Genomic DNA, 27,240 nt, shown 5'->3' with positions numbered 1-27,240 from the left:
GTCTCCCTCTTCCCTTTGCTTCTGGGCGCACATGCAGGCTTTCCGCATCTGGATCCAGAACTGCCTCACCGAGCCGGGCCACACCTTCTCTGACCCCACGCCTCCCCCCAGGCGTCAACATTTCACAAACCAGACAGATCAGGATGCAGCGACTTCACCCCGATGTCGCCCTGGATTCCGAGGCCCGAGGGATGAGCACGGGGTCACTGAGTGTCTGCTGGGCAACAGCGCTTCTCTGATAGGACACACGTGCTCCCTGGTGTCCCCTGCCTCCTGTGCCCGTGTCTACACACTTACATCCCCACAGAGTCTGGTCATGCTGTGACCAGGGCCATGCTGTGGTCTCCAAGACCGAGAGGTGTTAGAACACAGACAATGACATATTCTAGAACTCTGATTGCAAACCTTTTGTACTGCCCATAGTCACTGGCTGCGCTTGGGATAGATGGGGCAGGAAGACTAAGTCCTGGGTATCCCAGAGCACGGGGGATCTTCTAGGTGGGGACACCCTAGTGACCACCTAGTCCAACTTTATCTGAACAGGTGAGGAAGAAAGGAAGGAAAAGGAAGCTACACTCCAGAGCTACGGAACGATTTGCTCAAGGTCAGAGGCAAGTTGAAGCAGTTGAGGCAAGCTATGGCCAGAACCCGGGGTCTATGATCCCGTTAGCTCGGCGTCTTACACTTACTCAGGCCGCTCCCGACCGGATAGCCAGAAAATATAATGACGTCCTAATGCACACACCTGCATTACACTAGCATATTACATTTTTTTAAATTTTTATTGGAGTTCAATTTGCCAACATATAGCCTAACACCCAGTAGCACATCACATGCTGCAGTAGTGCCTGGGTGGTGAGACACGATGGGACCGTGGGAGCGGAGCGGTGGCGGTGGTGGCAGTTAGGAGAGGGGTGAAACACTTTGGAAGCCTGACACATTCTGCGATGCTGGCACACTTTCATTTTGCCTCAAGGGCTCCACAAGGGATCAAGATAAAACCCAAAATTAAAACAAAAATGGATAATTCAAATCAACAGAGGCCATCTTTTCTTTGACAAAGGTGCTTTAAAGATACGCAAGCGAAAGATGTATTTTACATGCTTACATATTGAAAGAGATGTATGACGTGGATTCTCATTAAAATAACGAGATTAATGTACGGCCGATGGTATTACGCCTCCCCAGTGTGCAAGCATCTCTGGATATACACCAACCCAATTAATATAATATGTGGCACATCTATTGTCCTTGCCGGACATAATGCCACTAGCAGTCTTCCAAAACCTCGATGTATCTATGACTCAAGTTGTGTGTCACCAATACTGTTGCCCCCTCTGCGTCCTGGGAAGACCGAGCTGAAAGTCTGTGGTCTCCACACAGCCTTGCTTCCTCTACCTCCTGGAACACATGACGCCTTCACTCACGAAGACCATGGCCACATCACTCACTCCTTGTTACTCTTCATTCTCCACATCTTTTCTGAGGCCACCTCTCCAGTGACCGTCTCTTGTGTGTGTTTCTTCCTTTCTCGCTGCCACAGACTCGTTAAGGTCTCGCCACCTCTTATGTAAACCATGACTGTGAAAGCCTTGTACGTGTTCTCATTTCTCTTCATTCTTGACACAGGCATCAGAATTATTACCCTAAACCACAACTCCAGACATCATGGAGTTGCTCAGAAATCATGGCTCCTTGCGGCCTAGTCCAAACTTCTTGGCATAACGGTCTGGGATCTCCAAAAGATGGTTCAGTCTGGCTTGCCCCTTTTGACCCTGTCTTCTAGGCACCCCTTGGTATTCCCATCATGTACCTCTGCGCCTACTGACCTCAGTGCTGGAATGCCCTGTCCCACGTTCTTATCCGCACCCCAGCCCCGTTACCCTTCACCAAAGCTTTGTCTATCCCTCCCAGCCCAGCTCTACAGCCTCATACTCCACAAATCCTTCCCTGAATCTCTCAGCTATAATTTGCTTTCTTCTCTCTTGTGCTTCCATAGTACTTTATTAATATCTCTACTGAGAACTCTTAAAACATTGTTCTATGTCTTTTTTCTCCATTCAATTATACATTCCTTGAGGGCAGTGGTACCTCCCATACATCTGAACGAGGCACCAGTGTAGAGCCTTCCACAAAACAGGCTCCCGATAATTATTTGTTGAAATGATTTTGAATGTACCTCTACATGTGCCAGTGCTCCAATTTTCCAATCTGCATGGCTTTTCTGCATTTTTCAAATTGTTCTGTAGGTGCATCCCTTACACCTTCCCTTCTTTCCCCCTCCCCTGTCCCCCTCGTGGTTGTTTCATTTAACTTGCCAGAAACTGCCGTCACTTGTGTTTTGGCAGGCTTATTTAATCCACGTTTATCCTATCCATCCTACGCCATACTGGCACAATATGTGTCTTAGTTCGCTTGGGCAGCTAGAGAGTGGGCAGCTCATAAACAAAAGAAATGTATTTGTCATAGGCTTGGAGGCTGGAAGTCCAAGATCGGGGAGCCAGCACGGTCAGGTCAGGGCCCTCCTCCAGGTTGCAGACTTCTCTTTATATCCTTACGTGATGGAAGGGGCAAGGCGACATTCTCAGCCATGTTTATAAGGGCACGAATTCCACCCGTGAGGGTCTACCCTCATGATATAATCGCCTTCCAAAGGCCCTACCTCCTAATGCCATCACCTTGGGAGTTAGGTTTCAACCTACGAATTTCGAAAGACAAAAAAATTCAGTCTGCAGCAATGTCTACAGATTTACTAGGGCACTAGAGCAAAGGATGACTGGAATCTGTACTCCCTGACTTCCTGACTATGTGACCTCAGGCAAGGTACTTAAGCACTCTGAGCCTTGGTCTCCTCTGTGGGCAGAAAGGGACAGTAACCCTCAATTCTGTGAAGACGATTGTGACAACAATATAGGCAAATCAGCTGGTACAGAGAAGGCAGGCTGAGAAAGGAAGCAAGGTGTTTCCTGAAATCTGTGTTAGCTGCCTTGAGAATGAACGCTGAGGCTCATCTTCAAAACCGGGCTCCTTCCTCAGAGACCCACTTCTCCTCTCCCCAGCACACTGGATTCTGAATTCCTTCAGACAGATGCTATTATTTACCTCTCCTCACATGCACAACATGATGCAATGCCTGGCACATGTCACCCTTCACTTTAAGAGCACAGAACAGTTCCAACTCCATTTATGCCATGTCCCAGCAGCACAGAGATAGGATGCAGGGAACTGCTGCTGTTCATTAAGCTTTACTTGTAGAACTCAGGAGTGGGCTCGATCCTCAGACTTCGTTATTAATGACGTTGCCCTTAATCTATGTTAAATATAGATCATGAATGATGCTGATGAGTGGGTTGTATGTCATATTTGTGTTAGTTCAATTACAATCATAAATTAAGAAGCTCTGTACCCCTACTATGTAGATTGGGTCTAGGGTTTCATTATGATGACATAACACTCTCTTAGTTTTCATAAAGACATGCTGGCTTTTTTATTTTGTTTTCTATTTCTAGATTTAGTTGTACATTATTGGCAACATATGCTGCCCAGATTCCAGAACTTGGTAATAAATTATATTTATACCATCTTCGAAAATTCTTTCCAGGGTATAACATTTTCTAGCCTACGTTGTTATATGCGTTTAATCTTTGGTTTTCCTACCATGTTATGCAGATTCTGCAAAATGACCCATAGATTCATGAGTGTATCACCGTGAGTAAGTTTCTCTGAAACAAAGCCGTCAACACCCAGAGGTAGGTCAATGAATTAGGTCTAAGATTTTCATCAGTGCTTGTACTATGACTGTAAAAAAAGTTTCCTCCCCATCTGTCACGCTATAGTCTATGCCTGGTGCAGAAAACCGGAACAATATTAATTTGTGGTGTGGGGGGTGGTGTGGTATTGGAATCTTTTTTTTCAGAATCAGGGGAGGATTCTGGAGGCAGAAATAATAACAGTCAGACATCAACCAAGGCATGTGTACTCACACGTGCATATGTACACCTAGGGGCATAAGCGTATGTTGTGTACATGTGTGTATGCTTGGAGCACTGACACATGCCAACCCTCACTAGGGGCAGCACGTAGAGGAATGATCAGCCACTGGGCCCGTGGGCCTCATACGGTCTTTATAAGTTCAATATGACCACACAACTGAATGGACTACACGATCCTCTCTTACTTCACATTAGAAATCCTCCAACCCCAAAATAAAGGGGTACGGCATCAGAATACAACCCAGAGGATTCCACTACATGCTTTCATAGCCAGGCTAAGAGATTCAGAAGTCCACTTCCCACTTCCCACTTGCTATTTGCCCTTCTACAAACATGCTGTGGCCCGATCCACCATATATGCAGACTGAAGTATGATCTCTGTGATTAATGTGGACATGAAGCTGGCCAGAAGAATCATACCAGAATATCACACCTGAGAGCCACGATTTTATGACCACGGCATGAGGCCCCTGAGTCCCCTTTGTCTTAGCTTGGATCTGACTTAAATCACTCATCAGAAAGATGATTTAAATCAAACTTCAAGAAGATACAATTTCGTTTCTTTTCCCTCCAAGGTATGCCCCTGTTGTATATATTCCTAATATTAATTACAGACAACTCAGGTTTCTAGTTTTCCCATGTAAAAGAGATAACAAACAATACATGTAAACTACATAGAAACACACGTTGGGGCAGTTACATTTGCACCCTGAATTATGATTTGGCTATTTTGTTCCTCAAAGCTAGATAGAGCAGGTGTCTGTGAAGTCACAGAGGGACAAAGCATTTCCAGTCTGACAGGTTGATTTGGGCATCAGGTTTTACTCTGCTGTATTTGAATAACAACCATCATAACTCAAAACAATCAATATTACTGACTTTTTGCAAAGTAAGATGTTTGTATAAACGTGTTTGTATTTTGATCTGTTTCTTCAACAAAACACATAGAATTTTTAAGCAAAATATACAAAATCAAGATTTATTTTATTTCTACCTGTGAAATGGGGCATTGACAAAAATAAAAAAGAATGTTTCCCTTAAATAAAATGATTCACCCAAAATGAAAAACTTAAAACACAGGGTTGTTTGGAATAGCATCTCATTCCCTCCATTCACATAACATTAAAGAGCAGAAAGCTTCCTCTGTTAAGAAGGAAAAGTTTATAACCTTTCTAGCACATGGAGGCAAAAGAAGATTTTGGAGGAGCCAGGCACGATGGACAGGAAGACAAAAGGGGTCTCACAATTGATGGGGCCTAGAGACAGGATCCCAAGAGAGGTCACAGATCGCTAGGGGCTCGAAAAGTAAAATGCCCATGCTTTGAAAACAGAGAAAAGAAGTAGAGAAGAAACAAACCGAACATTAGAGAAGAATAGGATGCCATGTAACTGAAGCCCTGGGGCGGGAGGGGGATGGGCACAGAGGACGGTCTAGGGCACAAGGAGAGAAGCCTGCCTGCTGAGCACTCTGGCAATTCTAGGGAATGACCAGTTCTGGGATCCAAGTGATTACGGGGACTATCATTTTGGCTAACACCACACACAAGGAGCCAGGACCAAGAGTGGATGTGCATCAATACCTACACTAAACGCATGCCATTTATTTACTTAGAATATGTACAATGGAGAGTTTCTTATAAGAGCAGATTTTATATGCTAAATAGATAACTTTCTGTTGATTGTCCACAATCTGTTGCTAATACAACATGGTACTACAGGGTTAGGTTGCAGGCCCAAAGACAAAAATTTTATTTTATTTTATTTTATTTATTTTCTTTTTAAAGATTTTATTTATTTATTCATGAGAGACACAGAGAGAGGCAGAGACACAGGCAGAGGGAGAAACAGGCTCCCTGCGGGGAGCCCGACGTGGGACTCGATCCCAGGACCCCGGGACCACACCCTGAGCCGAAGGCAGATGCTCAACCACTGAGCCCAGGTGTCCCCAAAGGGCAAAATCTTAAAAAAAAAAAAGAGGATCCTCCACCCCAAGCAAGCCCTTGGCAGTGATGAAGACAATCTTCAGGAAGTTCTGATGTGAGGTCCACTTCCCTGCCTATTAAACTTTAGTTTCTAGATTAAAACTGAATTATTCTGAAGCAGAGAACTCTTCCTATCCCTGCAGATTATGTGCATTACCATTTTACCTGCTTCTGATGAATTCAGATGTTTAAATGACTCCCACAATACACGGATGTGACTTCATCTAAAACCTTGTTAGGAAACACTTTTTAAAGATGTATTCTTAAGCTCTGAAGTTCCATACTTGGTATTACGGATTGATGGTGGCTGGGTGCCAATTCCTCTTTTTTAACAGGCAAACAGTTATCCTATACGAAAACCAAAGCACAGACAAGACAGCGTATTTCACGACGGTATTTCACATTTAATTTAAAGTCAAAAGTTTTAATTGCATGGAGATATTTAAATGTCACCAACTCATCATGTTAACTTTAAACTAAGCGTCACCAACTTCGTTCCACTGAGTTTCGACAGCCTGATCCTAGGTAGATACTTGATAGATGTTTGTCGGAGGCTTCTTTGCCCCCCAGATTAATAAAAGCAAAATCAAAATTTTATTGGAATTGTTGCAATGTATTAACTCCTCCAAGAGCATGATTTGGCCAGCGCAGCTTCATCTACCTACCCACACGCATCGTACCAATGCATCTATTCAGGCTGTGGTTTTTAATAAGCCTCCATATGAAACAAACAAAAAAAGTGGAAGGTGTTGCCTGGGAACTAATAGCAGTAATAAGGAGCCAGCGGATCGCTCCTTAATAAGCGTATGCACTGCACATCTCCTCCGTCCTGATTAACTACATTCTATTTTAGCACCAGACACTTTCTAATGAGAAAATGTTCAGTTTCCCCAAATGGTATGATGGTAGACTCAGAAGAGAAAATATCAATAAACCCCGTGAACAGTGTACCCCCACAATGGGAGCTCGTAAGTGGTTTCATCTTATTTCTATCTCCATTTCTTTTGAATTAATCATTCAATACACCTAATATGAAAACTCACTATGTGCAAGGTGTGGTCAACTCTTATAGTCAGAAGCTCAAGATACCATATGCATCAGATTCTTTAAAGGTGGTTTTTAAAAGGTGAAGCAGAGTTTATTAATTACTCGACACACCGTCCACGCTGATTCTTTCAAACTCAGGGACTGTGGGTTTGAGCAAATGCTCATGGTTGATATGCAGGACCCACAGCTGGAATCAAGTACTTCTCGGTCTGTGTAATGAGCCTGACAATGTGAATAATCGCGATGCAATAATTTTTTCAATGCTAAACACACAGGTATGTACAAACACACAAGGTAACCCCTGGAATAGTCGAGAAATAACTATCTCCAACATGTAACGGTGAATTCTGGGGATAATATGATGAACGCTGCAGATTTTTTTTTTTTTTAGGATAAATTTCCACGCTGGATAAAACTTATTACTAGTAGAGTAATCAGTGCATTACTTAAGTAACCAAAATGAAAACCTTCTAAATAGGCCCAACTGACATCCCTGGTTTTATTCAAGTAAATAAATATCAAGTAGTATGATAAGAGCTAAAGGGGATGAATAAAACATGATCCCTGCCTTCAAGGAGCTTATCAGCTCACAGAGGGTCAAGAAATACTGTACTTCTTAGTTACCCTCCATCAACTCCTACTGATGCTTCAAAAGGAAAACAAAAGTAACACCTGCATTTTTCCAGCCAAAGTAAGCTACACACACACACACATGCATGCACGCATGCACGCACATGCACACACACACACCCTTTACAAAAGCAAAGTTTGCTACATGCTATAATTAAGCTTACATCCTGGCAGTAAAAACATGAAGTTTTATTCTAAATATAGAGGAGGGCTCTCCGCATTGCAACCTCTCTGACTGTGGTTGTTTAACTTCAGTTATTGATACATCAGTGTCAGCTTTGCATTAACGAATCACTTTCTGAAAACACAGGTACAGTGGACATGAAAACCATACTGCTTTTTGTTGGGAGTGGAGATATTCTTTTTTTAAAAATATTTTATTTATTTATTCATGGGAGAGAGAGAAAGAGGCAGAGACACAGGCAGAGAGAAAAGCAGGCTCCCTGTGGGGGGCTCAACATGGGACTCGATCCTGGGACCCCGGGACCATGACCTGAGCCAAAGGCAGATGCTCAACCACTGAGCCCCCAGGGGCCCCCAGGAGTAGAGATGTTCCTAACATCTCTGGTGAGTGTTCTCCCAGGTTTGTCCTTCCTATGGCTCTACATGGCTGTTCAATGGCATTTTTCTTCTTGTTCTCAAAGTAGTGAGGTCCTGTTGCCACACGGATGTGAGGCGCAATCCCTAACCCAATTCCTAGGCCTCAGTGTTCTACGAGGGCCATTCCCAAACCTCCTTCAGAGGTTAAGAAACTTGGCCATGGCGGAGACCCTACACACACAAGCAGCCATCGTGGACCTGGGGCAAGTCCTGCTCAGTGAAACAGCCACTATACTGGCACGCAAATAACTTCTTAACGTGTCAGACTGGGCTCAGTATTATTTAATAAAAGAACTACAGACCTGAGGGCAGTTCAACCCACACTTTGCAAAACATCTAGCAGAAGAGAAGGTCGGGCTGATTTTAATGTGTGAGACTTAAAGGCCATTAGAAGGTAGTGGTGTACGTCTGGGCTTCCGTACTCCTGCTACCTGGAAACACAGCGCCTGCCACGAACCTGGGGCAAGTTCACCTCTCAGTTTCTTCAAATGGAAGAGAGGGATCATAGTGGTACCTACTTCTTTGGAGTAAAGATTACACATGATGTGATAACATGTAAAGCATTTAATATGGTGCTTGGCACGTAGAAGATCTCAATAAAAGATAATCTGATTTCTTATTTAGAATTTTTAGGACAATAAAAGCTACTGCTCTACTCTGAAAACGTCAAACACAACATATACCAAAAAAAACCCAAAACTGATGTAGAAACCCCTGGCAATTTACAAAGATAAATTAGATGTAGGAAGGACATTCCCAAATACGCCCTCTACTCTACCCCTACACTTCATTTGACTGTTAGGAACAATTGACAGGCCTTTGGGGGAAATATTTCAGCTTTGAAATAACTGCTTAGAAAAGGTATAAAAACTAAATTTAACTGCCTCTCCGGCAATTAGACCATGGCCACTGCCACATCTGCTATTTGCTCATCAGGAAACCGCTTCCGAGACATTTAACATTCATAGGTGTATTAGCTCATTATTAATATGCTGAAAGTTCTCTGTGACACTATCAACTACAGCACAGAATCTGATACATGGAGGCTCCATCTTGGTTTCAATTCATCTAAGAGGATTATGAGCAGAATTCCCTAAAGGACAATACTTCATAAAGGAGTCTCGTACGTGGACTACTTCAGAGTCAGATTTCAACGTATATCTATCTCTAAAAACTTCTCTGCAACGATCTCAATTCTCTATTCACACTTTTTGTCTTCATAGTCCCAGGAAGTAAGCATAACCACAGACACCTACGTGGCACTCTGTGTAGACGCATACATTAATGCATTTAATCCTCATGGCAGCAGGAGCCCCCGGGAGGTAGGAACTATCACCATCACCCCCTTTGTACACGGGTGGATACTGAGGCACAGAGAGTTTCACTACGTGCAATCATGCCAGAACTGGGATCTGAATCCAGGCAGTTTCATCCCAGGGTTCAAGCTCTCCCCTCTGGCTATGCAGCCTCTGGGCCTTACTGACCTGTTTCTCAAAACACAGAACTAGTGGTAGAAATTAATTACTCCCAGCCCCTTATCACAAGGCAGTATCAGGAATTGAAGTCCTGCTCTCTCCGTGCTCCATGCTAGCCCATGTACTATTCTTCTGACATCAGGTAAAGAGCACCATTTCCAATGAACCTCTTAGATCAGAGGTTATGCCAAGAATATCTGACACAAGCAAACCAGCCAACATGTCATGGAAACTGCTTGGTTTATAACATAACTTTCATAACATTTGACCTATGGGCATCTGAATAGAATGTTCCTCTTTCAATGTACAAATTCCCCATGCGATGGCTACTTTTATGTGTCCGCTTGGCTGGGCTATGGTGCCCAGCTGTTTGGGCAAAGGGCTACGGTGCCCATCTGTTTGGGCAAACACCCATCTAGATGTTGTTGTGGAGGTTATTTTTTCAAGGCGTGATTAACATTTAAATCAACAGACCTTGAGTAAAGCAGGTCACCCTCCTTAATGTGAGTGGCTCTCATCTAATCATTTCAACACCTTAAGAGTAAAGACTGAGGTTTCCTCAAAAAAGCAATTCTGCCTCAAGACTGCAACATGGAAACCCTGCCTCAGTTTCCCATCTCCAGAGTTTGGACTTAAGACCACAGCATCAACTCATACCTGAATTTCCAGCCTCCTGGCCCGCTCTATAGATTTTGGACTTGCCCGCCTCGATAACTATGTGAGCCAATTTCTTAAAATAAACTTCTCTCTCTCTCTCTCTCTCTTTCTCTCTCTCTCTCTATATATATACACCTATATATAATATACACACATATATTTATATGTGTGTGTATATAGATATAGATATGTATATATGTGTATATATTATATATATTTCTTAATATTTCTTAATATATTTAATATACAGAATTTTATAGTAGTTTATTTCTTAAAATAAACTTTTTTCTCTCTATATATATATGTGTGTGTATATATATGTGTATACATATATAAATATACACACATATATGGAGATTATATATATGAAATATAGACCTATATATCTCATATATTCTCACATATGTCATTTATATGTATATTTATCTCATATATACCACAATGGGAACAAGATACATATATGCCATGAGTCCATATACCAGTTATATATATATATATATATATGTGTTATCTATCTATCTATTTATAGATTTACAGACACACCCACACACCTCCTATTGGGTCTTTTTCTCTGAAGAACTACCTAATACGCTGCAGGGCCCACGTCCATCACCTTTAACATAGAAGGCTCTCAGGAGAGCAATGAATTATAAACAAGTCCAGCCTCAATCCTAATTTCCCACTGTAGTTCTTTTTTTTTTTTAAGATTTTATTTATTTATTCATGAGAGACAGAGAGAGAGAGAGAGAGAGAGAGGCAGAGGGAGAAGCAGGCTCCATGCAGGGAGCCCGATGCGGGACTCGATCCCGGGTCTCCAGGATCACACCGGGGGCTGAAGGCGGTGCTAAACCACTGAGCCACCTGGGCTGTCCCCCACTGTAGTTCTTAAAAGGAAAGATGAAGTTGGCTACTTTATGTCCTAGCCCACAGACAGCAAACTTTCTGGAAGTGGGTGACACACTCTCTCTAATTCAACTGTGGTAGACTCTAGCCCACACGCCCTCTGTGAATGGTTGTGGTTTGACAAGCTACGAAGCACACATGCTTGTCTGTGGAAGCTCCCCAACAGGGCCCCAGGGGCCTGCTGCCGCCCAGCTCTGAGTCCGGCCAGGCCCTGTCCTCTGGGCATGGGACCACCGGCTTTCCATGCCACTCCGGGCCAGCCTAGGGGACCTGAAGAGGCAATCTGTAAGCCTCTCCTCCCAAGATCTTGGAGAACTACTACCTGGTTGCCGTAGTGGCTCCCAACTTTTATCTGCATGTGGGTTTGGTTGCTATAATCCAGTTTTGCTTGCCGCAACCCTCCCATCTTAGCTATTCGAATTCCTCTCCTGTTCCAGCTCCCAAAGAAAGGTCCCGGTAGAAAACCAATTTTATTTCCTTTTAAGAAAAGATCTCAACAAGCGGAGCCTCCTTCTTCCCCTCTCCGTTCTTCCTCCCCATCCCACCCAAACCGCAAACGCCTGTCCTTTGTAAAGAGCCTGTGCCGGGAGCTCGGAGGATGTCACACCAAGAAAATCCAGCGTTGCCCAGAGCTGTTTTCCTTGTGGCTTCTTCAGTAGCGGGCATACTGCTGTCAGTGTTTACAGTCAGCAATTTTGAATGTGCTGACATGGAGATTGGTGACCACAGAGTCCCTGCAAACCAGCCAGAAAGAGAAAACAGATGCGGCGATGCCAAGGCCAAGGCAATGCTAGGCCTCTCTCCTCCTTGCTTCCCCCAGGTCAGCCAAGGAGGCACCGGCCGGCCCATGGAGGCCAGAGGGGAGGGATGAGAGCAGCTCTCCTCCTCTTGCTCTCTCCTGGTCTACCCAGCTTCATCCCCGGGTTTCCACACTGGGGCTGACCCGTGCAGAGCTGTGGAGGAGGGAGAGGCCCGTCCCCTACATTAGGTCTCCCTCCCTGCTATGGGCTGTTCGGAGAAGAGGGGACGAGGGGAGGACAGGGTCAGGCTGCTGTGTTCCCAGCGGCTTTGTGAACCTCTCCCTCTCCAACACTTCACTGACAAAAGTTCTTTATGCTGCTGATTTGTTTTTGTGCATTTTTTTTTCTCTGGGAGCAAAGGAAAGTTTTGTAAGCAAAAAGAGTGCCAGAAAATTGCTAGGTAGCAAGTCTAGCATGAAAGAGAGAGAGAGAGAGAGAATTAAATTAAAGCTTGAAAAGGACTATTATCACTTTAATGTTTTATAGGCAGGCTGGGATTTGGGGATACTGGAATCCCTCTATTCTTGGCTCTACCTGGGTTAGATAATTGGGAAGTTATGTAGTCTGAGGAGCTCAAATAAATGAAGCAATCAGCTGGATAGTGGGTCTCCCAGTCCACAGACATGTGATGGAGCAGTCCTGGCACCTGGGCTCCCCCATTAGCAGGGACAAAAGCTGAAATGGATCTTTGGCCTTCTGTGTAAAGTCATGGTCCTCAAACTCTTATAGGCCACATCTACAGCACAAAAATCCATACCAAATTGCCCACGGTACTTCCACATATCAAGAGGAGGAAAAAATCCCCTGCAAGAAAATCAGGCACATCTGCAGATAAAACTATTGCAGAACGGTTAGCTATCCACCCGAGATGTGTGCACCCCTTCACCTATGTCAATCTGATTCTGGTAAGCAGATGCCCAGTCCAGGACTACATGTCCCAACTCTCCTTGCATCTAGATGGGAATATAGGACTTAGTTCTTGCCAAAAGAATGTGGGCAGAAACAATGTGTGTCATTTCCAGGGCTGATCCATTAAAAAAACTCAGGAAAAGGTCCAGCAATCCATAAAAAAAACAGAAAGAGGTCCAACAATCACCTAGCCTTTCTCTTTTCCCATCCACCAGCTGGATGCCAAAGGTCCTAAGACCTTGGGGGAACTTCAAAACGGGAGGAGCTACTTGCTCGTCCAGCAAATAAATGCCTTTGTTGAACTGTTGCATGACGGAGCAATAAACTTTTTTTTTAAGATTTTATTTATTTATTCATGAGAGACACACAGTGAGAGATAAGCAGCGACACGGGCAGAGAGAGAAGCAGGCTCCATGCAGGGAGCCTGATGAAGGGCTCGATCCCAGGACCCCAGGTCATGCCCTGGGCTGAAGGCAGACGCTCAACCGCTGAGCCACGCAGGCGTCCCAAGCAATAAACTTACTGGTAAGCTACTGGAGATTTCAATGTTTCTATATCATGAAAGTTACTGTAACTGCACAAAATCACTAAGTGACATCAGAGGAAAAGTATCAGTTTAATTAGACACAATGGCACAGATGGTGAACACGGTAGAGATGCAGACCGTGGTATGGGCACTACCTAGGTTAAGGGAAAGAAACATCTTTCCAATATATACAATATACACACCTACATATATCCTTATATATGCCTGGGATGTGACTGGAAGGAAACATAAGAAAATGTTTAACAGTGGCCACCTTTAGGCAAGGAAAATGGGAGACAGGAAGAAAGGACGGGAAGGAGATTTACCTTTCATCATAGACTGGTTTTAACCTTTTGAATTCTTGTGCCTTGTACATTTATTACCCAGTCAAGAGTTACACTTAAAAAAACACCCATTCTGAAAGAATCCAGTTTTCAGACCACCTGGAGAATGCTTACAGACATACTATTAGTCCCCAGGGCCTTTTTCAAAAACCAGTGGTACAAAGTGTTGACATTTAAAAATACATAAAACTATACTTTTCTTGAAAACTCCAGGGATGGGTAGAAGTAGCTGCTATTCCCACAGCGCACCTGAATTCTTGGAGTGAACTTTTTCATCCTCTTAGAGACTCTTCTTTTCTTCCAGTGGTGACAGGAGGCTGGAATCAGAGAGGAGTTGTCCCTTCTGCTAGGTCGGGTTATTACTAACTGCACATTACAAGTTACTCACAGTGCCGGGTAAAAAGGATTCCTGGGCCTCTTTCCTGAAAATTCTGATTCAGTAATTCTGGGGTGAAGCTAGGAAACCATATCATTAAGTGTTAGTTGCCTTCTCTGCCCAGGCACACTTGGGAAACCTTATTCCCAGCTGTCCGTGTGTCCTATGTGCCACCTTGGGTAAGTTGCTTCACTTCCATATTTTATGTCCCTGGACTACAGATAATGAAATGTATGACCTATGAAACTCCAACGTGTCTGCTGCGACTAAGGGGATGCCGGTGAGAATGGCAGGGCTCCCTACAGGATGACATTATATACACAAGCGCCAATTATTATAATCACTGTTAGCATGTGTATTTGGCATTGCTATTTCAGGTTTTAAAATATGCTTTATCAAAAAGACTTCATTTTATAAGAGGAGTGGAAAAACGTGTCAGTGTTTCCATGGGAAGCCTTTGTAAGAATTTCTGCTGTGCAGCTAGGTGTTTTTCAGGGAGCTCACTTAGGGCTGGTCCTCCACCCATGATAAGAAGGGCTGTTTCCAGAATGCACAGAGCAGGGCTGGAGCCACAGGGAAGCCATGCAGGTGAGTCCATTGGCTGGAGAAGAGATATCTGGGCAGCAACTTGTTGTATGGGGTGGGTACTTTCTGGAACAGGGGTGGACGCAAGAGATTCACTGTGTATGAGAAGTGTCTCAAGCAGTCTAGCTGGTCCTGTACCATTTTATTTTCTGTTCAGCTCACAGGTCCCATCCTTATCATTGAATATTCTAAAATCTTTGGTACGAAAAGATTACACCCACACTCCACACTTACACCCTCAATGTAACTCAGATACAAACTGGCTCATGTCCCTTGATTACAATTTTTCTCTACCCCAATGATCCAAACAGAGAGAGAGGGCAAACTGCATAAATGCTTATTTGCTGAGAAATACCCTGAGTGACTAATAAAAGTTGTTTAGAATGACTTGATCGTTAAGAGTAAATCTCGATATTTTCCAAGGAATAACTTGAAGATTTCTTTTTAAAAATTTACAAGTTTATCTGCAAGACAGATTGGGGAGAGGAGGAAGAGAATTAGTAAATTTAAACCATAAATTTTCTGTTCATCTTTTAGAGATCAGTCTAATTTTTAAAAGATCAGGCCCCAAAAAAGCAAAGTGTATCACCATAAGGAAGGAAGGAAGGAAGGAAGGAAGGAAGGAAGGAAGGAAGGAAGGAAATAAAGAAAAATAAAGGGAAAGAGAAAAAAAGACAAATATTAAATGATGGATGGGTTAATTAACTAGATGGGGGAAATCCTTTTTCACAATGTATACATGTAATAAGCCACTGCAATGTACAGTAAACATCTTACAATCTTATTTGTCAATTGTACATCAATAAAGCTGAAATTAAAAAAAAGAAAAAGTCGACATGACCTAGTATGATAACAAATTGTTTCTTTTTCCTTTTTGGCAACCACCTCACACATAAGGTGCTACTTAAATTCCTTTTATCTTTTTTCATCCTTCTCAAACAAATGAAATGCCCAGGTTACAATATTTATGATGAGGTATGCTTAATTCCACATGGGCCCCATGCGCTGCATAGTGCCTTTAAATGCACCACCTTGAAGCCCACAACAGAGATCTCTGGGGCTCACGAGAGCTGGGTCTCATCCCTGTTTGGGTGTATGGGGGACTGCCCAAGCTCCCACGTAGTTAGTTTAGGACCATGCAACTAGTCTGGCCAAGGGCTAAGAGCAGAGAAAGAGTAGGTGTGAATTTTCCCACTTTTTCCTTCTGCAGCAAAGTCACACAACTAAGCATCAGCGTTGTCAGATGGCGGGGCCTTGTCAGCCTGGATCCCTGAGTGACCGGGTGGAACAAAGCCTCTCTCTAGCCTTCTCCCACTGACAGGAGTTGGAAATGCGGCAGGAACGTTCGTTGTGTTAAAGCCAGTGGAACCAAGGGGTGGGGTGGGGGGCAATGCATTACTGCAGCATAATCTTACCTTTCCCAATTAATCAAAACTACTGGTTTAAAAATCTCTGAGCTCCAGTCAAGACACCAGACTTCCTATCTGGATAATTAGTAGGCAAGTCATCTAATTTTTCTGGGCTTCCGTTTCTGTTGCTGCTGCTGCTGCTGTTGTTCGTTTTGACTGCAAAGGGGGAATAATAATTTCTGACATGTCTACCATTCAGGGATGCGTGGGATCAAGTGAGTTTTTCCAAAAGGATTTGGAAATCTGTAAATACAACCATAGATGTAAAGTGTCAGCAGCACAGTTGCTGTGGATTTATCTGGAGAACTAAAGGAGCTAAATGTGACTGCTTATTTGGGGGTCAGTTATTAGAATTCACTGCTTCATCATTCTTAAAAAGCCAAGCAATACACGCCGGTGATAGATCAGGATCACGAGGAGTCCAATTCTGATACCACTTGGAGAATAATTCGTTATCTTAAAAATGTCAGGGCTAGCTGAATGGTTTCAGAAGCCTCACATCCAGCGAGCAAACTCAACTATTTGCCTCTGGCATAAAAATAAAGGAAAAAATAGAGGCCCCAAATGAAAGGCTTGGCACAAAGCCCTTTATTTCCTCCCACAGCCTGTCACGGGGGGGGGGGGGGGGGGGGGGGCAGGGAGGAACAGAGAGATTGGGCATTCTAGACTCCACCCCTGCACAAAGAAACAGGGAGAGTGGTGCACATTCAGAAGGGATGGTGCCAATCTAGTCTGTGTTACTCTCCCAGAGAAGTCGGATTTCTCTACAGAGGAAAGGAGAAACGGAAGAGATGGCCTGCACACAGAGAAGATCTAGAAGCAGGGCAAGGATCGGTGTCCCCTGCCGTCCCTGACCCTCAGTGCAGATGACACAGCTCCCCAGATGGATTTGCAGAGGGCCATTCCCCCCCAGCTGCTGAGGCCGCAGGATAACCTCACTTACTAAATGCCAGGTGCTGACATTTTAGAGATCCAGAGACCGAGGCACAGCAGGGCGCAGTCACTAGGGTGCACGACTGGAATATGGCAGGACCAGGAGTCAAATCCAGACCATCCAGTTCCAGATGCTGTGGCCTTAACCACTGCATTCATGAGGAACACAAGCAGGGAAGGGAAATGGATGCAGTCATGGCCTGCGACATGCCTGGCAACGGGCTTCAGACACATTAACTCACTTTACCATCACGTCTATTCTAATATGTTTGGGATTCTTACTTCATTTACAGTAAAGAAACAGGAGCCCAGAGAGGTTAATTAACTGGCCCAAATTCACCCAGCCCACAAGTACCAAATCAGAAGCCAAATCCTACCTGCTTCCGGACTGAAGTGGGACGATTTATGGCTGGAAAACCAGAGTCTGGGGAGGGAGCCAAAAACATTAAGAAGGTAGGAGAAAGAAAGAGTACAGAAGGTGGGCAGAAGCTGGTACTCCTGGGTTCTAAGACCTACAAATACAGGCTAACTCCTGGCAATAGATTTCCCCTCCTCACAGAGCCTTTTCGTCCCTAGTAAGAAAGGTGGTGAATGCAGTGTTTGCACCAAAGAAACTCAGGCCTTGCCCATGAAGCAAACCTTTTTAAAGTTCAGCAAATGGAGAGCTACTATGAAAGTAGCCAATTGGTTTTGGGCTGTCTTTACATCTTCTCATGCTAAATTGTTATGATCACATACTTCCACATTTCCTAAACTTCTGAATCACTGAATAATTGTTAGTTGTTCTGTTGTTGTTATTTTGCATCATTTGCTAATCCTCAGCTAAAATGTTCTCCCAACCTTAAGCCAGAGAGGCGCAATGTAATTATGACACCGGAGCAAAAAGAAGCTCATTAACATACCCGTGACTGACACGGAAGATCATTAATTAGGCATTCTGAGCATAAGTATATATGTATAAATTAGCATCTATTCACCATTTAAACTGTAAGAGATTTTTCATATCTGAATATTAACTATGTTGGAAAATTACTAAGTTTTCCTGAGTGAATTCCACAAACAATACCCATCCCTGGTAACAAAAACAGTGCGAAAAGATTCTAGGAGCAGAACCGGACACAGTGGAGGAAGTCAAGTAACATGATTACTCTTCATCTATTGTCTTCATTTACCTCTTTCCTCCTTTTTTGGATTTTTGACTGCTCCACCTGTTGGGAGCTTTGTGCGTGGACCCCTTTCTGTCAAGAAAGCTTACACATGGGACTAGCACTGATATTCTAGAAATGCTTTCCCTATGTCTGTGTTCTGTTATTGTACACTCATTTATTCCTTCAACACATATTTATTGTGTGCGACCCATCTGCTGAAGACAATGTACATGGACGTGGCAGTTTCTACTCTCAAGGACTTTACAGTCTAGTAGGAAGGACGAGACAAAGTATACACATAAAGCGATGATGGAAAGCAGAGAATTACACTGCCTAAGAGTGCCAACCCCACCCAGAGGAAGAACGGACTTCTTCTGGCAGGGAGAGGACTGGAGGACGCTTCACGGAAGAAGTGGCATAAAGGAGGAGGAGCGGAATCACATCTGGCAAAGGTCGGGGCATGCAAGACAGTCACCTGCTGCAGAAACCAGTCAGGTCAATGTGTATCTTCACACCCAGCTCTTGAACTGTGCTACTTCTGCAGCCACCAGAGATCCCCCTGCATTTTTTCAATGTGTCTAAAGTACCTATCTCTCCAGGGCTCTGGAAAACTACTAGTATCAGGACCACAATGAGGATAATACTCTATTGTCCTTCACATACATGACAATGATACTAATTACTTTGTAGAGCTGTGCCTGCATTGTTTTTCCTGCAGTAGGGTTGGATTCGTGCCAGCAAACCCATCATTCTCTGTTGATTTCTCTTGGGACTGGTGGCACACTTTTGTAAGATGGCTATCCAGGATGAAAGCTGGAATTCGCAGTTTTTAGACGATTTTTTTTGTTCAGGTGGAGCTAACGAGTCTATGTGGGGAATGAACGAAGAACTTGGTCTTTTGGGCACCACAGTATAAGCACCGCAGTTCACCAACAACGTTAAGTTTCACTGATATGTCTTCTCCAGCAGAACTAAAGCTTTTTAATAAAATCTCCTATATGAAGAAAGGCAGCTAACTGGACAGCTTGTAAATAGGTGAACAACTTGTATATAGGGTATAATCTCAAAGCCTCCATAGTTTTTGACATCTGCCTGGACAACCTAGGTAGCCCATAGATCAAAGGCCCAGAGGATGGGCGTTTCCTAAATGTTGATTGAGACTACACTCATGGGGATTCAGGCTATGGAGCTTCTTGTTCTGAAATCCTTATTCTGAGGCCTCCACAGCACTTAAGTCCCTGAAATACCTTTTACAGGATTCAAGACGTATCTGCTTCATATCGGGTACTACTCTATGGCAGAAAGGAAGGCACCTATCAAAGTTAGGTTTCAGGTGTACTCATGGAATTAAAAGATGAAGCGGCCAGCAGTGATTTTCATAAACATGTGAGCCTTTTTGCCTTAGCTATTGGCGAGTACTGAAGTGTGTGAGGCACTCGAGTCCTGAAGGAGATGAACGAGTTACCTATAATGGACTAATCTGGAAAAAACATCAACTGTTTTTTTTTTAAAGATTTATTTATTTATTTATTATTTATTTATTTATTTATTTATTTATTTATTTATTTATTTATTTTAGACAGAGAGAGAGAGAGGGGCAGAGACACAGGAGGAGGGAGAAGCAGGCTCCATGCAGGAGCCTGATGTGGGACTCGATCCCAGGTCTCCAGGATCACGCCCTGGGCTGCAGGCAGCACTAAACCACTGTGCCACTGGGGCTGCCCAACATCAACTGTTTTTGAAGAAAGAACGATCTAGGATCATGATTGTTGATTTCTTCCATGCTCCTAGCTAAATATAAATCTATCTTCTATTTGTGGGGCAGATTCATGTAGGACAAGTATAAATATTCCATCATTCTAATGGAAGTACAAGTTTCTAAGGCCATTAGAAACTACCCATGATTAAAATGATGAGAGAATTCTTACTCTTAGGGCATTATAATGGAAAAGAATTAATTGAAAAACGATTCATTAGGACATTATATATCCTACCCCATGCCCAGCATGTAGTAGAAACAGAGAAAATGGAAAACCATAGTATCACATAGTTGGAGAGAACCATAGAGATCCAAGTTCCTGTTTGTCCTAGAAATTCAGAGGAAAAGAAAGCACGGCAGTCTTAGGTCATTTCAAGCAGCCTAAATGGGGGCAGGAAGATACAGAGTAGGGGTTACATAAAATGAGGAAGTTATATGATCTTCATGGTAAAAAAAAAAAAGCATAGCTTGATTCTTGGAGGTATACACATGGAGAAAAATCTGAGATAGATAATCTCAGCAAAAATTTCTCAAATTTTATGTGTCAAAGAAAGAATATAGGGACTATATAGGAATATATGGGTGGCTCAGTCAGTTGAGTGTCTGACTCTCATTTTTGGCTCAGGTCATGACCTCCGGTCATGAAACTGAGCCATGAGCTAGAGTCTGCACTTGGCACAGGTCTGCTTAAGATTCTCTGCCTCTCCCTCTCCACCTGCCCCTCCCCCTGCACACATTCTCTTTTTCTCTCTCCCTCCCTCTCTAAAACAAGTAAATAGAATCTTAAAAAAAAAATACAAACATATTTTCCTGTGTACATCTGCTGAAATGCATCTGTGTTAAGAGATGATTGGCTGCAGCCAATGGTTGCATTTGCCCTTCTCCCTCACTACCTTCTAAAATCGGACAAAGCTCTTCCCATGGTGGTCTTCTAACAAAGACGGAATCCTGGATTTTTATGCTGAAGCTCCTCTGCTATACCAACTGTAGTTTAGTAAAGCTTCACAGAAAGAGATATTCTGAGCCCAACCTACGGAGACACGTCCCAATTTAGGCTGCGGAATGAAAATTACAGGGCAGCCACAGAGGCAAGTTTAAAATTAGGACAAGCTTCACTTTGGGCCTCTTAAGCCTCAAAGAGTTAGTACATGAGGCAAAGGAAAATGAAAAGAAATATATAACAGTAGGAACTAAAAAGCAAAATCCCCAGACTTCTGTTCCTTGCTATGGTCCTCCTGACATGCTAAGCTTTTTGTCCCCCTGAAAATCAGCAGCACAGAGCTTTTTTAGTTCTTCAGCTTCATAGGAGCCACAGTCTGCAGGAGCCTGCAAGGAAATTCTGGAGGTAAACAAATTGGGATCATCTTGGCTGGGAAAGAAGGAAGAGGAACTGGGGAGTATCTTCCCCCATCCAAGTCCTTTTGCTCAAATCCCTGTCGCTCAATCCACAAACTTGCCCAGGACTAACGTGGAGGGTAGTTCCATGCATGGAGCCTCCTTGGGGTATGCCTAAGTCACCAATTCCAGGCCAGTGACAGATTTGAGGTTGCAGGGTAACAAACTGTCACCTGTTTTGTTGTTGTTGTTTTTTTTTTTTTTGAGGTTTTTATTTAAATTCCGGTTAAGAAACTGTCACTTCTTGATTGCCCTGCCGGTGAACAGTGACCACCTTCCCTCAGAGGTGGTCTCTGGGGAAAGTGACTAGGGTACTAAGGTGTATTTACTTCTTACCTCTGCAATTTCACTGCTCTGCTTTTAAAAGTTAAGAAAACACCACCTACACTTACTTTCTTTTGTGACTGTTTTGACTGGGTACTATGTTTGTAAAGAGTTTGAATTCTTCTAAGAAATCCTGTGATTACTAAATAGGGAAGGTATTACTCTTACTATACCACAAGAAGGGTTATTTTCAGTGGAACATCTGTTTTCAGAAAGCTCAAAGGTATACATGTTCAACCATCAACAGACAACCCTCCATTAGATTATCCTGAAGCAGGTGCCAAGTATCTGAACGGGGGAGGAACACGTCGGATGCAATTGTTCCTGCAATGTCCCACAGTGGATACATTTCAGCCCCCTTTCCCACAATCATTTGTTAGTCAGATTCACTTCCTAGCCTGGCTTCTTGGAAGTAGCTCGTCTTCTACGTGCCTTAATTTCTGGTTCTACATTCTGAAAAGCCAGAATGTGGAAGATCATAAAAAGTGGAAGAATGGTCATGGTCTTCGTGTTAAAGGAAGTGCCCACTTTCATTAGGTCCTTCTTTGGGAAAGAATTCTCAAAAAATAGGAAGTAGAATGGGTCTCTAAGTGAAGTGTAAATGCATCCCTAATTCATCAGCAAACTAAGAAGCCAGATGGATTTAGAGTGTTATGGCTCATCTAACATGGCCATGTTAATCCCATGACTTTCTTAGTCTAGAGTGCTAATAAACTAAATCATCATGGCAGTGGGCCTCTCCTGACAGGTGTTTCCTTTTAGATCACAAAACTCACTTTGTCAGAGTGATTTTAGCTCGACTCGGAGCACAACTAGTTACACAACTTGATCTCATTGAAATATTTGGCCCCTGCTGATATGTTCAAACAAATTCACCAGATCTTGAGTATGTTCTGGCAATTAAAGCTATTAAGTGAGTAGATAGAGAGCAGGTTATTTCATTGCTGGTTGAAAAAGCCAGCTTTCTTTTCTCCCCTTTTTATGTGACAGCACTGTAATTAGCCTTAATCAAATACTATTTGTGTTAGGTGCTGTAACTTTGCTTCCTTAGCCAGGAAGCTCTGCCAATCTAGAAGCAGAAATACAACTCTGGTCAAAAATCAAGAGGAATGGGTATGAGGTACATGGGAACGCAGTGCTCTCTTTGCAACTCTCTATAAATGTGAAACTGCTGTAATATAAAAAGTTTAATCTACAAAAAGCAAGAAAGAGGGAAGAAGAAAGGAATGAGAAAAAGAAACGCTATTTAATGTAAGACTTGAACTTGAGCAGCTTACCATGTAACAACAAGCTTTAGAAACAGAGTTAAAAACATGGTTCCCTTTGGAGATTCCAGGTTTATTCTCCTACTACACTGAGGATACTCCAGTGCTGCCCCTTTTTCTTTTTCTTTCTTTCTTCTTCTTCTTCTTCTTTTTTGTTTAAACCTCCGCAATGTAAGCTCATAATGGAGACTGGAGCCAGGTAAAGGGAAAGAAAAGAATCATGAATAAAACTGATTCTTCCAACATCTACACAAACTTCTAGTTTGTTTCTGTGTGTCTCAAGCCTAATATTTCTTTCAATATCCCTGGAAGGGAGAGCTCTTCTTCAGACAGGCTGCAATTGCAGTTTGGCAAATGGGGAAGGCAGTGTTTCTCAAACTTTAATGTTCATATAAATTGTCTGGGGTCTTGAGAAACACCACATTCTGATTTCGTAGGTCTAGAATGACCCCCCAAGATTCTGTGTTAGTAGCAAGCTCCTAGTTGATACCAAAGCTGCTGGTCTATGGACCATAATTTGAGTAGCAAGAGTGTAAGAAACAGTAACTGGGGGAATCCCTGGTGGCTCAGCGGTTTAGCACTGCCTTCAGCCCAGGGTGTGATCATGGTGACCCAGGATCGAGTCCCCCGTCGGGCTCCCTGCATGGAGCCTGCTTCTCCCTCTGCCTGTATCTCTGCCTCTCTCTCTGTGTCTGTCATGAATAAATAAATAAAATCTTTAAAGAAAAAAAAAAAAGAAATAGTAACTGAGTGAGCGACCACAGCCGGTCCAAAGCAGAACCACAGTATCTTGTCTATATGGATGACAACAAGATGTCTGCATGAAGCAGTGGCCAACAAAAATAGACATCTTCTATTTTCCTTGGTCCATAATCCCTACGTCCAAACTTTAAAAGGACATTGGTAGAATGGCATTATATCATTGGTCAAATTGTCCATTAGCTCAGAGAATCCCAATAATAGAAGTAGCTCTTTATTCTTGTTCAAAGTGCCTGAGCCATGATAGGGAGGAATAAGGTTCAATGAAAAAGAAAAGAAACAGGGATCTGATTTTTTGTTCATTATTTTGACTATGTCTCTTCATATCTCAAATTCTGTATCTATAAATTATTAGCTACTAGAACTAGTAATATTTGGAGGTGAAGGGAAAATGCCATGCAACTCTGAGAGCCTCCCTAAAAGTACTTTATCATTTTAGGAGCTGGATCTTAGCTTTGTTCCACAGGGGTGACTGTTGCAAGACGAAGGACCTTCCTGCCAAACGGTTAATATTCACTTGACAAAGACAGGATTCATTTTACACCATCTAAAATGGTCAGATCAAACATTAGCCACTTTGAATAACTAAAAAACATATTTCTTACAAGTTGTGGAAAGTATTTTGGTAAATGCCACAAATGCCACATTTCTAGTTCTCCTCTACTAGTTGGGGTTTTTTTTTAACCCCTTTAATACAGTTTTTGAATTCTAGTGGGTCTTCTGCTTATTTTAGATTTCTCTCATATCTTAAATAATGCAATTCAAGTAGGTTTTATATCCAGCGGTGTGCAGGTAAATACTTAACAACCAGCTCTACAGGAAGAAAAGCCCTGGTATATAACTTTTGCCAATTTTGATGGTGTGAGTACTCCCACTATGGCTGATTTCAAGTATCAACCTGACTTTACTGAACAAAGAATTTGGAAAAAATATGCATAATCACACAAACCTATACGAATCAACTCTGGCATATAATAGCAAATGACCCCAAAGATATAAAACACCTTTTTTCAAAATTAAATTGCAGTAACAGAGGAGGGGTAAACGAATTCTATGACTTTAAGATAGCTTGTCTCTTAAAATGTTCTCATTTTGCTATTGAAGAGAAGTCCATAAGCCCTTGTCTTTATAAGCCAAAAATAATTCCCTGCTAGTGTTTTTCTTTAACGATAACCTCACAATCGGTATAATCTTATAAAGTAAGCCCATTTGGATTTTAATGACACAAACATGCTGAGAGTTCAGAATTCTTCAATATGACCTTGAGAGTTGAACTCTTCCATTTTTGTTTCTGGCTCATTCCAAGCTCTTCCTTCCATGAACTGTAAGGCACAGCTCTCAGTCAGCCTCTGTGGCCTTATGGGTCTGCAGAAGAGGCTGAAATCACTGTGGTTTTCACTGTCCCCTACAACTACCTCTGAGAATAACGGTAGCTTAGTATCTTTATTTCCTCTCCTATATCAGAAACAATCTCCTTCACATTAAATTTTTTTCTTTTTCTTTTTTAAGGACTTATTCATTTGAGAGAGAGACATAGCATGAATAAGGGGGAGGAGTGGGGGGAGAAGCAGGCTCCCTGCTGAGCAGGGAGCCTGATGCGGGGCTCAATCCCAGCACCTGGGGATCTCGACCTGAGCCGAAGGCAGACTCTTAAGCCACCCAAGTATCCCCAAACCCCATTTTCTATCAAAAAGTATACCAGAATGAGAAAACTACATGTTTAACAAAAACTCATAACATAGGAGCATTTTTCTGCACATTAAATGTATCCAACTCTTTGTAACATATCATTCCTTCATTGTACTTCTAACCTACCTGAGATTATTTAACTGTGTTTTCCATATTTTTGCCCACAGCACACCTGCTTAGTGAGGTTCTTACACGGAGGCAAACACAAACGAGGCTACAGTTCCCAGGATGGACGGGAGGAAGGCACTGGTGAAAAATATCTGGCCGAGGAATGTAATTAACTTGAAGAAAAACATTTGCATCGTGACTATACTCGTGTCTTTTTCCATCAGCAAAAGCCCAAACCAAGCAAACCAAAAGCCACTACCATTCGCCCACCACCTTGAACACAAATGATTTTGGCAGAGCGGTTGACATAAAAAAAATACTGCTTGAAACAAACCAAGAAAAAAAAATGCTTCCAATCAAGTCTTCCTGCTTTGCTACCATCAGGTTTACCTTTGTATCTTTTGAATTGCGTACTGTGTGTATCTATCAACTCTTCAAAAATATATATACATGTGGGCTTTAAAGTCTTCCTATTTTTTGAACTTTTAAAATTCTTTTTTCCTGAGCACCCCATTTATGATGAGCACATTAGGTTATAACACATGCAGAACACGGTGCAGTAGACCCCCTACCAATCACCAGATGTTAGGAACTAGAAACATGCAAGGATTTTTCATGTTAGAAAAATGGTGGAAGTCAGCTCATCAAGGCAAAACAGGCGGAGTATGTCCCTGCCTCTGCTTCTCCTAAGATGCATTTAAATTCACTAGGTTCATCTCTAGTTTGACAGGATTATTAATGGGATGGGCTTACCACTCCTGTGGATGGATCTGTTAGCCACAGGAAAGCCTTTTACTATCCTGGATAGGTCTTACCAGGGCCTGATGACTGCCAGCTGATCTTCAAAATAACCAGAGACTCTGGCTCGTGATCAGTTTCTAACAGAGTCAAACTAGTGACATTATGACCACTAAATTGTAGTCTAGCTTTTTTTTTTTTTTTTTTTAACAGATTTTTGACATCAACCAGTAGACTGGCCAAGAGGCTCGAACAGCGACAGAAATACTCATCATGAAAGAAAAAGTATTCACAATACCAGATCCTCTTGAAGGACTGTGGCAGAGAACTCTTGACTTCCCACGAGTCAAGTACACTAGCCCTGCTCCAGGAAGGTATTTAAAAGGAGACACGCAAAATAAGGATCTATTTGAGGGACAGACAAATACAGACATAGACACCAACATCACCGAAATAGCCAGGGGCATAGGTACATTCTAGTAAACAAACAAGCATTCATGCCATTTTTAACAATTGGGAATAAACGTAATTATGCATAAATTAAGAACAAAACACACACAGAGACATTCTCCTATTCTCTATCAGAAGAACCAGCAGCCACGGAAAAGAATGCTCTTAAGGAATCTTCACAGATCTTTTGGGATTCCTTACTGCTGGGTAAGAAGCAAAGGAGATATTAGAAGGTGGTGAAAGGAGGGACACACAGGTGTTCAAAGAAGGCAGCCACCCCAGCCACATTTACAGTTCTTGCCCTGAGGTCACTTCTCTGTCCCTGCATTTGTGCACTTCCTGTTGGTAGCATTTGGGAAACACAAGAAGGAAGAGGGATTGAGAAGCAAGCTGGCATTTAAATACAATCTTACTCTATTTCTCTGCAGCCTAGAGTA

General features: G+C 42.7%; 1 protein-coding gene and 1 long non-coding RNA gene across 2 annotated transcripts in view; one reads left to right on the top strand and one right to left on the bottom strand.

The window, feature by feature from the left end:
- Positions 1 to 27,240, bottom strand: part of LOC119863905 (mastermind like transcriptional coactivator 3) — a 407,795-nt gene that overhangs the window by 214,790 nt on the left and 165,765 nt on the right. The window lies entirely within an intron of this gene.
- LOC102154967 lies at positions 394 to 26,067 on the top strand. The gene is made up of 3 exons (XR_005373870.1): positions 394 to 604; positions 3,670 to 3,749; positions 25,675 to 26,067. It is a non-coding gene; the product is annotated as an uncharacterized LOC102154967 (long non-coding RNA).

The sequence above is a fragment of the Canis lupus genome, chromosome 19, assembly GCF_011100685.1.
Source record: "Canis lupus familiaris isolate Mischka breed German Shepherd chromosome 19, alternate assembly UU_Cfam_GSD_1.0, whole genome shotgun sequence".
NCBI lineage: Eukaryota > Metazoa > Chordata > Mammalia > Carnivora > Canidae > Canis > Canis lupus.
This window is presented reverse-complemented; position numbering and strand designations above follow the sequence as displayed.